The 11,268-nt window shown below is 35.2% G+C and overlaps 1 non-coding gene across 1 annotated transcript; it reads right to left on the bottom strand.

Moving 5' to 3' along the window:
• Window positions 1-9,899: 9,899 nt before the first annotated feature.
• Window positions 9,900-10,006, bottom strand: LOC141682273 (small nucleolar RNA R71). Its single transcript, XR_012559674.1, has one exon. It is a non-coding gene; the product is annotated as a small nucleolar RNA R71 (small nucleolar RNA).
• Between the last annotated feature and the right edge of the window lie 1,262 nt (window positions 10,007-11,268).

The raw sequence follows: 11,268 nt of genomic DNA, 5'->3' as shown, positions 1-11,268 counted from the left end.
GTTCGATTTGAGTGTACTATACACTGTATTCACCCCCTCTACAGTGTGTGTGTGACCTAACATATCTATATGAGTTAATTGCACTTTACACCCCTCAATTTTGATGGAAAAACAAATATGTACTAGAAGTTTGGGAAAATCAGATTGCACCCCTTAACTTATATTTTGGCATTCATTATGCACTTCTTTTCATAATTTCCTTGAATTGAATAGGGATAAAATCGGAAATTTAGCAAACGATTAAGTAAATTAGATTTTACATCTTTCAAATAATATTAAAAATTAAATATGGATACAAAATTGTAAATTTTAAATTTTCAAATAATACTAGGAATTTCAGTTTTGATTTTCATTCTATAGTATTAATGCTAATATTTTATTATTCTACTACAAATAATTTTAATAATTAATTTTGATTATATACTTAAATCTAATTGTAATAGAGTTGTAAAATTTTGAAATTAATATTATAAAAATAATAATCAAAACTGCAATTAATAGCATTATTTGAAAATTTTAAATTTATTATTTTGTAGGTTGTATAAAGAAAAATTTAATTTTAATAGTACTTGAAAAAGATAAAATTTATTTTGATAAAGTATATTATTGAATTTTCGGTTTTTCCCTTGTCCAATTGAGCAAAATTCTAAAAAGAGTTACATAATGAATTCCCAAATTGAAGTATAGGGGTGCAAACTGAGTTTTTCAAAATTCTAGTACATAATTATTTTTGAAACAAAATCAGAGGGTGCAAAGTGCAGTTAACCCCATATATATATGCATTATCTTGAGATAAGTGCATGATTGTTATTAGAAAATTTTGCGATATATTGAAGCATGCTGATATGATATATATATATATGCCTATTTTGAAATCTTGATATTTTATTATCAATTTAATTGCTTATAAACTGCATAATACCTATGTTAGAGATAAGCAGTATTTGCGTATACCCATAGTATAGGGTACCCAAAGTTGGACATTTTTCCTAAAACCGGGAGGCGAGGTTCCAGATTATATTTTATATAGTTTTCTATAAATATCAATCGAATAAGGTATATTCGATAGTTTTGAATAATAATCAAACTTTATTTTCGATTATTCAAATAAAGATCTTACTTTCCTATAAATATATCTTTTGTTATTTATTATTCGTTTCAAGTATTAGTTTCAAACTTCTACTTCATTTATTTTTATAAAAACTATTCTTTATGGGAATATTATTTAAATAATAATATTCAGATATTTTTCTAATATATCGGAACTGATTTATTTTATTAAATCATTCTTACTCCAAACGCTTTCAAAAATATTTTCAAATCTTCAAAATGATTTTAAAATTTAGAGCTGATCCCAAAACTCATTTTTAACTTAAATCTTTCCTTTCGTGGAGAGATTTAAATACTCACTCAAAACCTAAGGGATCCGGCTCCGTGGTGTATTTTTGTCGCAACGAAGTTGCTGATTTAAGAAAAGAGTTTTTGATTACTTGTCCAACATTCGGGAAGTAAGTCCATCTAAATTCTTCGGCATAGGCGACAGACCGGGATACGGTCTATCAAAGTGTAGGAGGCTGGGTGATAGTCCATCAGTGTGTAAGAGGCCGGGTGACGGTCCAACACAAGGTCCTAATGCGGCCAGGATGATGACCAGCGAGGAATTCATCCATCTACTAGTAGAGAAAGTGACTTGATTGATATCATTGCTTGATCAACATGGTATCAGGTTTATGCCAAAGTTTTCTTCCTCCAAAATCATTGCGTATTACAACTATGTTTATACTTTTCATAATAGAGGTTTTCAAGGAGTGTATGATATATATATATATATATACATATATGGACTTAATTAAGTATCTCGTAACTTTATTTCTTTTAAATGATATTTCAAAGATTGATTCTATGCAAGTTTTATCTTGTAGCTCCTTCTATAAGATGAGCTTTTGGAAACTTATTATACTTTGAATAGTGGTAGTTCGAATAATTTTTCTAAAGGATATAAATATATTGGAGTATTTTGTAACTTCATCTTTTTAAACTTATATCCAGTAAGTAATTATTTTACACTTGATAAAGATTTTCAGTAAGTTATCAATTCAGATACTTGCATTATTGATTAAACTATATATTATCTTGCAAGCTGTAATGTTCACTCTTGCTTCATTTCTTTATCACACAACAACAACTAGGCAAGATGAACAGGACCAAGCTCCCAATTCGCGGATAAATTGGAAATGTTTAGCAGCTTCTTGTAGGTGTTGATACCGCTATGGCCGAGGTAGGAGCTACAAATAGGCTAGGCTTTCAACCTTTGATGAATCAGACTTATGTATATTTATGAATTGTAATAACGACAAAGAATATGTAAATTTATTCAGAAACCCTTTTGAGGTGTAATGACTTATAATTGTGGAATAAAATGACTTGTATTATTTTTGGTATTTATCTCTGAGACCATAACTTGTGGTATGTGTGTGTATATTATGGGGTCACAGTACGCAGTAGTTGGTTGTTTATTAAGATTAAGTTTTATTAATGGAAATGGAACTCGTGATAACCCGGATCCCCGACCCCAGATTTGGGGGTGTTACACAGACTCAAACCTACACTCTATATCTACACAACCCTCACACCTCATCTCTCAATGGCTATAGAACACTCAAGCTCAACCTATCACCGTAAATGATCTCCTTGTATACCAACTTGCAGGATTTGCTAACATTACTCAACAACTACTTACCACAGATTATGTCTAACCAAGACTATCAGGCAATTATTTTATCCAACAAAGAAGAGGTTGAAGATCAACAGACAAAGATTGAAGATGAAGCTGAACAAGATGGTAATGTAGATGTCTGGTTGTCAAAGGACTTTAGCATTGAGATGGAAGAGGCTTTGGCCAGATTCAGAGAATAATATGTCACAATTTTGAAGAGCAATGCCAAAGCACTCACTCCACAAGAGGTATATGATGCCATCACAGAGGTCTACAAAGCACAATTAAAAGCTTCCCACTTTATTGGAAAAGCACTTGAGAAGACTCTGGATGGTCATCTGATAGAGTATATTTTTATATACATTTTAAATGATTTTTGTCCTAATACTTATTGTGTTTTGCACTGATTTGGATATTTATTTAATAGGTTTTGATATTTTATTATAGGATACAATGATATTCTGCAGAGACCAGACAACTACGAATTTTAATTATAGAATCCTACTCGGTCTAGAATTCTCACTTGTAATTGGATTAGAATAATAAAATACTTTTATTACTAGAGGGGAATTCAGTTTCATTAGGGAGATATACAGATATAGACGTACGTACTATTACAGAGCTAGGGCTTTCAGTTTCTTCATCTCTTTGATAGCACTTTGTTCTAGCTTGGATATTGATTTCTTGATTAATATGAAGTTAAAGGTATTCCTATCTATTCTCGTTTTATTAGTATCTGTTTTACATGGCATTCATTATTGTTTTTATTGCTTTACATCTAGCATGAGTGAGTAGTTTAATTCTAGAGCGCAAAGGGAAGCCATGTTTGCACCATCCATATGTTTTAATTTGATTAGTAGTTTAATGGGTAAAAAGTAATTCTAGTCGATATATTTTAATACTTAATTTATGTAATTGGATGATATCATAGATTATCTGTATGCAATAGGGGTAATAGATCGGGAGATTTTACTCACTAGAGCCACACATACGATAACAGAATTGAAAGTGAGAGGGGGAGCATCACTGGATTTCTGAAAGTGTTAATGCTTGGGAAATATTAACTTTTACTTTAATTACTTGACCCACTGAATTGCTATACTTTTATGATTAGCTTGGTGTAAACATGGTGAACCTGCATCGCCCTAGACCTTTAGTTAATTGATTTAAAATATATTTAATTTGCATTAGTAAGCTAGTTAAAAACCTTCAATATTCGTTCTTCTCTTGGAAATAATTCATAATAGTTAAATTGAAATTCTTAAAACTTAGTCTCCTTGTGGATACGACCTACACTTGCCACTTTGTACTAGCAATGAACACCATGCGCTTGCGGTTAGATATAAAATAACATATCAAGTTTTTGGCGCAGCTTCCGGGGAGACACCTAGTTTATATAGATTTTAGTTTGATTGTTTTAGATTATTTCCTTTGTCTCATTGGAGGTTTACTTCCAATTGAGGCATATTTCACTGCTTTCTCTTATTTTAGTTGTTGATGCCCAGGTCCAGAAAAGAAGCAGAAGTAACTCCTCTTAGTCCGGATTCTGGGATTACTTGTCAGCAATACATCTATCGAGTAAGGAAAGAAAGGCAGCAAAATCTCGGTGATTCAAAGATCATAATGGCAGAACTTTCTATTAAATCTTTGAAGAACTATTCACAACCCTCTCCGAGTGGTGCCTACTGGCCTTGCTATGCCAACTATTGAAGCAACAAATTTTGAGATCAAACCAGTGTTGCTCACTATGATCCAGCAAAATCAGTTTGCTGGTCTTCCCTCTGAAGACCCTACACTTCATCTGCAAAGGTTTCAACAACTCTGCTCTACCATCAAACATCAGGGTGTGACTGTAGATGATAAGTGGATTTTATATCTACTTGGAATGTTTCATTACAAGCTTAAGTTGGTATTTTGGACTCAATTTGTTGGTATTTTTGATATGTTTTGTGTTAGAGCAAGTCCAATGCAATGCTATCTTTGGTGCTATTACTATATTATAGCACCAAATGCAAAAAAACTCAACTGCAAAGGGGTGCCATACTTAGATACAAATATGCATATATGCATCCATAGTTCTATATTTGAAACCAAGGATGCATATATGCATCTTTGCCACGTCATCTATTACTATAAATGGAGGGGAAAAGTTAAATAATTATTGTCTTGTACATCTTAAAGTATCAAAATAATATTAAATTAAGTATAAGTTAAAAGATTTATGGAAATTTGAAACTACTTATGCAACTAGCATTGCAGAGCAAGTTTTATTTTAGAACCGAAATGCACTTTTTGATGCTATATTATAGCAATATCTATAACTATTTTGCATCTAGCATTGGACTAGCTCTTATTGTATTTCAGGCATCAGTTAAATGAAGAAAGGAGCTTTTCAAGGAAATATGCTGAAAAGAGCTAAGAAATGGAAGCATAAGCCATTCTCAAGGTTTATAGAATCTCGTTAGCTTCGCGTGGGCAGTTGAATCGCCTAATTCTGACGAGCAGAACTCAAGATACGGCCAAAAGAAGAATCAACAGAAAAATCCAGAAACCCTGCGCGGCCACCCCTAAAACTAGCGCGCCCGCGCCGACTTTCTGCCAAAAAACCAGCACACCCGCGCTGATTTGAGCGTGGCCGCCCCGCCCTTTTTACCCCAGAATCCTGATTTTAGTAGAAATTGATGATTTTGAGGGTCCAGGTCCATTAGGGGCTTATATATACCAATAAGAAGATGTTTTTAACGACAAGGAGCGAGGGGAGAGCAATAAGAAGACCTAGAGAGCACAAGACGGCTACGGAGAAGAAGACTTTTGTATTCTTCATTATAGTTGTACTTCAAATGCTTTTTTTTCGATTTGTCTTTGAACCCTAGTACTCTTATATTGTTTATTATCATGTTTTCATTGGAACCCTTGGTGACGATGAGTTAGATTATGAACTAATCGTTATCGTGGGGTTCTAACGGATTACTTATGGATTTCTATAGTTAATTTGTTTCAATATCTTGGTGTGTGGTGATTGATTAATATCCTAGTATTGGTTGTGCTTATTCGTCTTATGTGTGTAGCTAACATATAAGATAGAGTGTTAATCTCTGTTGAAGCGAAAGTGAATATAGAGGTTTAGAACTTGCCATGCTAGCATAGGTTCATGTCTAATTGTTATGCATGATTCGTAGGTAATTTTAACCATCTTACTTGCCCTATGTAATAACGATAGATAACTTGTTCATTAAACCTTTATGTTGTCAAATTCTATAGACATATAGGGTCTCAACATAATTGATGTCTATTCAGCTTCTATTGCTTTTGTGGATGTCTGGTAGTAGGGTATTCGTACAATGAAAGTTGGCGTTTACTAGTTTCGCGTTATCTGATTAGTTGTCATCACCATTACATGTTAGGGTTAAGAACAATGACTTTGAATGAAGTATTTAATGAAGTTATAATCCCATGTTTATTATGATATAAGTAATTCACTCTTAATTCTCTTAGTTAATTTTATTTATTGTAATCTCTTAGACTTTGTAGTGTTGGATATGAAAGAGGATATCCAAATTCCCATTATTTTGGGGAGACCATTCCTTTGTATTGCAGGTGCTGTTATTGATGTTAAAAATTGGATTCTAACTTTGAGTGTGGGTGACGATAAAATTACTTTCACTCTAACCTCTGCCCTTAAGTCCCCTTTGCTTGAGAATACTTGTTGCAGGATTGATGTCATTGATGAAATTGTTCATGATGAGCTACCTAAAATTTTGTTGAATGATGCATTAGAAGCAGTTTTTATGCTTGAAGCTTCGGAAGGGGAAGGACATGCTGAAGTTGACTCGTTAATTCTTGAGTTGGATAGTAAGGCTGATCCAAGCCAAGGTTGTGAGGTAACAAACACTATTACTTCTTGTGATAAACCTCAGGTAAAGAAATTAGAGTTAAAGCCTTTGCCATCTAATCTAAAGTATGTGTTTCTTGATGATGATGAGTCTTTTCCTGTGATTGTCAGTTCTGATCTTGACGATGGTCAAATCTCTAAGCTTCTTACTGTGTTGTGTATGCATAGAAAATCGATTAGGTATAGTATTGATAATCTAAAGGGATTAGCCCAGACTTTTGTATGCATAAAATTCATCTAGATGGGGATTATAAGCCTTGCATATATGGACAACGCCGTTTGAACCCTAACATGCAAGAGGTTGTTAAAAAAGAAGTCTTAAAATTACTTGATGTGGGCATCATTTACCCAATTTCTGATTCAAAATGGGTAAGCCCAGTTCAAGTAGTTCCTAAAAAAGGAGGAACCACAGTGGTTAAAAATGATAAAGATGAATTAATTCCCACTAGAGTTGTCACTGATTGGCGGATGTGTATTGATTATTATAGATTAAACATTGCCACTAAAAAAGATCACTACCCTCTTTCATTCATTGACCAAATGCTTGAAAGACTTGCTAAACATAAATTATTTTGTTATTTGGATGGGTACTCAGGGTCTTCCAGATCCCTATACAACCTGATGACCAGGAAAAGACTACATTCACATGTCCATATGACACCTTTGCATATCGAAGAGTGCCTTTTGGATTGTGCAATGCCCCTGCTACTTTTCAACGTTGCATGACAACCATTTTTTCTGATTTCATTGAGTTTGTAATGGAAGTATTTATAGATGATTTCAGTGTTTATGGTTCTGATTTTGATGTACGTCTGCATAATCTCTCTAAAGTGCTTAAACGTTGTGAAGAGGTTAATTTGGTTTTGAATTGGGAAAAGTGCCACTTCATGGTCAATAAAAGAGTGGTACTTGGTCATCTTATTTCTGAACGTGGAATCCAAGTTGATAAAGAAAAAATTGAGGTGATTATGAAACTTCTTCCTCCTGTTAATGTCAAGGGAGTTAGGAGTTTTTTCGGTCATGCGGGGTTTTATCATCGTTTTATCAAAGTTTTTTCAAAAATTGCAAAACCCCTTACTCAATTGTTGCTAATGGATGCCACTTTTGTCTTTACTGATGCTTGTTTGGAGTCCTTTTACAGGATTAAAGAAGCTTTGATAAGTGCACCAATCATACAACCTCCAGATTAGAATCTTCCATTCGAAATCATGTGTGATGCAAGTGATTATTGATTAGTGGAATTTTATATCCACTTGGAACGCTTCATATCGGCTTAAGTTGGTGTTTTGGACTCAAGTTTTTGGTATTTTTGATGTGTTTTGTGTTGAGTCATTGCAGGGCACTAGTCAGGAGATGGAAAGGAGCTTTTCAATGATTTTATGCTAATAATAGGCCAGGAATGGAGTTGCGGAAGATTGCACGAAGAATAAATCTAGAATCAAGAAAATGCAAAAAAAATTCCAGAGAGCAGGCGCGCCCGCGCCCAACCAAGCGCGCCCGCGCCATGTGTTCCAGAGAAGGAGCGCGCCCGCGCTCCAATGCTGCACGGTCACGCCAGTGTAAAGCCGGGGAATCCTCTTTCTACTCTAATTTGGTGATTTGGAGAGTCCAGGTCAACCAGGGGCCTATAAATAAAGAAAAGAAGACGTTTTTTTAGAAGAAGGAAGCAAGGGAGAACATTAAGAAGACCTAGAGCACACGAGATGACTAAGGAGAAGAATATTTAGTTTCATACTTTTGTATTCTTTAATTTAGGTGATATTTTTGGATGCTTGTTTTTGATTTGTTCTAAACCCTAGTACTTTTATATTCTATTGTAGTATTTTGAACTTATTTATTATCATTTTTTCATTGGAACCCATGGTGACGATGTGTTCGATCATGAACTAATCGTTGTCATGGGGTTCTAACAGATTTACTTATGGATTTCAATAGTTGATTGGTAAAATCTTTAGTGTGTGGTGATGAATGATTTCCTAGTTTGGTTGTGCTTATTCGTCTTTGATGCATAGCTAACATCTATGATTGTTTGTTAATCTCTATTGAAGCGATAGTGAATATAGAGGTTTAGAATTGCCATGCTAGCGTAGGTTTATGTATGTTTGTCATGCATAATTCGTGGAGTAATTTTAACCATCTTACCTACCCTATGTAATCACAACAGATAACTTGTTCTTAAACCGTTATGTTTTCAAATTCTATATACATATAGGGTATAAGAATAATTGGTTTCTATTTGGATTCTACCTTGATTGTAGATTCTTAGTAGTAGGGTATACGTATATCGAAAGATAGTGTACACTAATTCGTGTAATCTGATTAGTTGTCATCACCATCGCATACTATTGATAAAGACATAAACATTGAATGAAGTATTTAATGAAGTTAGAATCCCATGTTTTATTCTAATATAAGTAATTCACTTTTAATCTCTTAGTTAATGCATGCTAGTATAATCTCTTAATTAGTTAATTAACTCAAATTTGTTACTTGTCTTAGCTGTGAACGATAATCATACATTGTTGCACAAGTGCATAATCTGAACTTAACCTAAACCAATCTTTGTGGGAACGAACTTGACTTGAATCTTATACTACTTGTGATCACATAAGCTTGCATGTATTTTCGCGTTTCTTTTAGTGTGAACATGTTTTTGGCGCCGCTGCCGGGGATCAGTGTTAATTTTTAGTTTATGTGCTTGACATCAGTGGTCGTTAAAGTTCACTGACTCGGATTACTTTACATAGTACGACTACTTTGTTATGTTTCAGGTATTCTAGAAAGCGTGTATGCAAACACGTTCTCAGTCTCGTAAGGAATCAATTGAAGAAGATAAGGAAGTTGAAGAATTGGAAGAAGAAGTACTTGAAGAAGTTGAGTTGAAGAAGAAGTAATCATGCAATGGGAGAACCAGTAGCAGCAACGAAAGCGTTGATGGATTATTCTCAACTGAAGATCAATGAAATTCAATCTAGCATTTTCAGGCCAGCTATCGCAACTAATACCTTTGAGATCAAGCCCGACATAATTCAGATGGTGTAGAATTTAGTCCAGTTTGGGGGTGCTCCAACGAAATATCCCAATATGCACATTAGGGATTTCATCGATATCTGTGACACCTTCAAGTTCAATAATATGTTTGAAGATGTTGTAAAACTGAGACTTTTCATATTCTCTCTGAGGGATAAAGCTAAGAGATGGTTACACTCTCTACCAGCTGGTTCCATTACAACTTGGTAGGATCTTGCTCAGAAATTCCTTACTAAATTCTTCCCTATAGAAAAGACAGCTGCAATCAGGAATGCTCTTACTCAATTCGCGCATCAATCGGGTGAATCTTTATGTGAAGCTTGGGAGCGCTATAAGGAGATGCTTAGGAAGTGTCCTCATCATGGAATGCATGACTGGATGGTGATCAATTGCTTTTATAATGGTTTGGGAGCACAGTCAAGACCTATGCTCGATGCAGCATCAGGTGGAGCCTTATGGGCTAAGAGCTATGAGGACGCTTATGAGCTAATTGAGATGATGGCTGCAAATGAATGTCAGAATCCAACTCAGATCCTACCACAAGGAAAGGTAGCAGAAATTTTGGAAGTGGATACAGCTACGGCTATTGCTGCTCAGCTAAAGGCGTTAACTATGAAGGTCGATTCTCTGACCAACCATGGTGTTCATCAGATAACTAGTGTTTGTGAGCTTTGTGCAGGTTCGCATACGACGGAGCAATGTGCTATATCTAGTGAATCAGCTCAGTTTATGAGAACCTTTCAGAGGTCGCAACAACCCGTTCCTTCTATTTTTATCATAACAACCACAACCATCCTAACTTCAGCTGGAGCAATAACCAGGGTGGTATGCAACAACCACAACAACCATACCAGCAGTTTGGAAACAAGCAATTCAATTCTCCTGGATTTCAGCAATAGTATGCACTAAGGCAGCAATTTCAGCCACAGGGAATGCAACAACAATCTCAGGAAGGTGCCGGTCAATCTTCGAATGATAAATCTGAATTGGAGGAGTTGAGGCTTATGTGCAAAAGCCAAGCGGTTTCGATCAAGACTCTGGAGAATCAAATAGGGCAAATTGCTAACGCCTTATTGAATCGGTCACAAGGAACTGTTCCGAGTGATACAGAAGTTAATCCAGGAAAGAGGGAAGTCATGGAACAACTTAAGGCAATCACCCCGAGGTTTGAAAATTCTGAAAATTTCTTCCTGAAGGCAGGCGCGCCCATGCCCATACCTATCATGAAAGAGGTTGTGAAGAAGGAAATTCTTAAATGGCTGGATGCAGGGATCATCTATCCGAATTCTGACAGTTCATGGGTGAGCTCAGTGCAGTGTGTGCCCAAGAAAAGAGGCATTACAGTTGTTGCTAATGAGAAGAACGAGCTCATTCCTACTCAGATAGTCACAGGGTGGAGAGTATGCATTGACTATCGAAAGCTTAATAAAGCCACCAGGAAGGATCACTTCCCTCTTCCATTCATTCATCAAATTCTTGACAGGTTTACTGGCCATGAGTATTATTGTCTTCTGGATGGGTATTCGGGCTATAATCAGATTTGCATTGCCCCAGAAGATCAAGAGAAGACCACCTTTACTTGTCCTTTTGGCACTTTCGCTTTCCATCGAGTTTATTTCGGACTATGCGG

Source organism: Apium graveolens, chromosome 8, assembly GCF_009905375.1.
Source record: "Apium graveolens cultivar Ventura chromosome 8, ASM990537v1, whole genome shotgun sequence".
In the NCBI taxonomy this organism is placed as follows: Eukaryota; Viridiplantae; Streptophyta; class Magnoliopsida; order Apiales; family Apiaceae; genus Apium; species Apium graveolens.
This window is presented reverse-complemented; position numbering and strand designations above follow the sequence as displayed.